This window comes from Octopus bimaculoides, chromosome 7 (assembly GCF_001194135.2).
Source record: "Octopus bimaculoides isolate UCB-OBI-ISO-001 chromosome 7, ASM119413v2, whole genome shotgun sequence".
Lineage (NCBI taxonomy): Eukaryota > Metazoa > Mollusca > Cephalopoda > Octopoda > Octopodidae > Octopus > Octopus bimaculoides.
The window spans coordinates 11,028,393-11,030,238 of NC_068987.1; the positions used below are offsets into that span (position 1 = coordinate 11,028,393).

Genomic DNA, 1,846 nt, shown 5'->3' on the forward strand with positions numbered 1-1,846 from the left:
TTTTTTTTGTTCTGTATTGACTCTTTCAGGTTTCATACCAAAGTTTTTCCCCTCCACTTCTTTCTTGTTAACTTGGTTTTTCAATAAATTCAATTGTCACAAAAAAGAAAAAAAAGTTGGAATAGAGAATTTTAAAGTTGTATTTTTTTTTGTCTTATTTTTAATCTTAAAAAATAATTACATCTCTTTTGTCTTAAACACATTAGTGCTGGTTTTGGCTGTGTGACTCTGATGAGGGAATTCACACATCATACATCATACATCGTCACCCCCCCCCGTGTTTAGGAAACAGAATATTTTTTTTTGCCATCTGTTGTTTGTTGATTGTTTCTGACAAGAAACCCTATCAATGAGAGAAGCAAGCTTTCGTTTTAATATGCTTGATTCAGTGAGCATATGTATGCGTGTTCGTGTGTGCGTTCTCTCTCTCTCTCTCTCTCTGTTGCATTGAGGTAATTGCAGACACATCCTCTTAGAGAAGCCAGCTGTCAATGTGGTATCAGGCTTTATCTACACCTACTCTGGTGTTTTTATATGTGTATCAATAATGTTAAACTTAAAATGAAGCACGGTTTTCTGTATTCGCGTTATCGAAAGAGAAAACTTTTTATCCCTTCTTGCCGTGTGGACATACAACACGCCGATATCCGTCCAAATTATATCGCACTTTTTCCGTAAAAAAAAAAAAAAACGAAATCAATTTTCTGTGCATGCATCATGTAAGTTAAAAACTGTTTTCTTTGTTAACGACTTGGTGCAGCTTCCTAGAAAATATTATTACAAAAACATAACAAAAGAAAAAAACAAAAAGCGTTTGCACCTGTTAGAGATTTATAGCCAGGCTTGTTTGTATTCAATTGATTTTTCTCCCACACCCTTACTTGTGGGGCTACGTGTTATGTGTTGTGAACAGCATGTTGCGTATAAAGGGTCCAGGACCTGCTGGGATTTATCTTGTCTGATGTTAAGATAGCTTCTTTCTGGTAGGATTCTGTTCGGAATTTGTTTTATACTGGCAAACAAGATTTCGAATTTTCTGATTTCGTTTTTCCATCATCATCACCATGATCAGCATTGCCACCATCCTCATCATCATCATCCTCATCATCATCAGCATCATTTAGTGTTTGTTTTCCTTCCCAACGTAGTCGAAGGGTTTCGCAGGGGTCCAGCAAGCTGCAGAGCTCCAGAGTCACATTTGGCAGGGTCTCTGCAATTGGATGCCCTTTCTGATGCCAAATACTTCACAATATGATCCGAGTGCTTCTTTTTGCTTGTCACCAATTCTAGTGTGGTTGCCAAGCAACTCACTACGCAGAATAAGAGCACAAAAGAAAAAAAAAAGGCTTCACAACTAAGGGGTGGAGAGTTTTTGAGAGTAGGATAGATGGCTTTATGTCAGGTGGTGAAAAGGTAAAATATGATTGAGGGACAAACACAGGTGTTTAGCTATGGAAATACAAGGTTACCCCATATTTATAGTATTAGACCACCACAACAACAAAATAAAGAGATTTCTTCAACAGTCCTTTTTTATTTTGGCATAAGACCACCAATTTTAAGGGGAGGGGGCACAAGTTGATGGCATTGACCCCTTTCCCTCAGTTCTTGATCGGTACTTTATTTTATCCATCCACCGCAAAGGGTGAAAGGCACAGTTGACCGTGACAGGATTTGAATTCAGATTGTAAAAAGCCTGAAGTTCTGGGTTCAGTCCCACTGCACAGCTGTATGTTCTTCAGTAACCCCAGGCCAACCAAAGCCTTGAGGATGGATTTGGTAGGCAGAGACCGAAAGAAGCCCGTTTTATATATATATATATATATATATATATATATATATATAT

The 1,846-nt window shown here is 37.8% G+C and overlaps 1 protein-coding gene across 15 annotated transcripts in view; it reads left to right on the forward strand.

The window, feature by feature from the left end:
• LOC106882391 (trithorax group protein osa) overlaps nt 1-1,846 on the forward strand; it is a 656,478-nt gene that overhangs the window by 173,713 nt on the left and 480,919 nt on the right. Inside the window, exon 1 of one of the 15 annotated variants that reach the window (XM_052969225.1) lies at nt 696-719. The exons of the other annotated variants lie outside the window; for them this stretch is intronic. The gene's annotated coding sequence lies outside the window, so the exon portion shown is untranslated. Of the gene's footprint in view, nt 1-695; nt 720-1,846 lie in introns of those variants that run through there. 15 annotated transcript variants of the gene reach the window in all.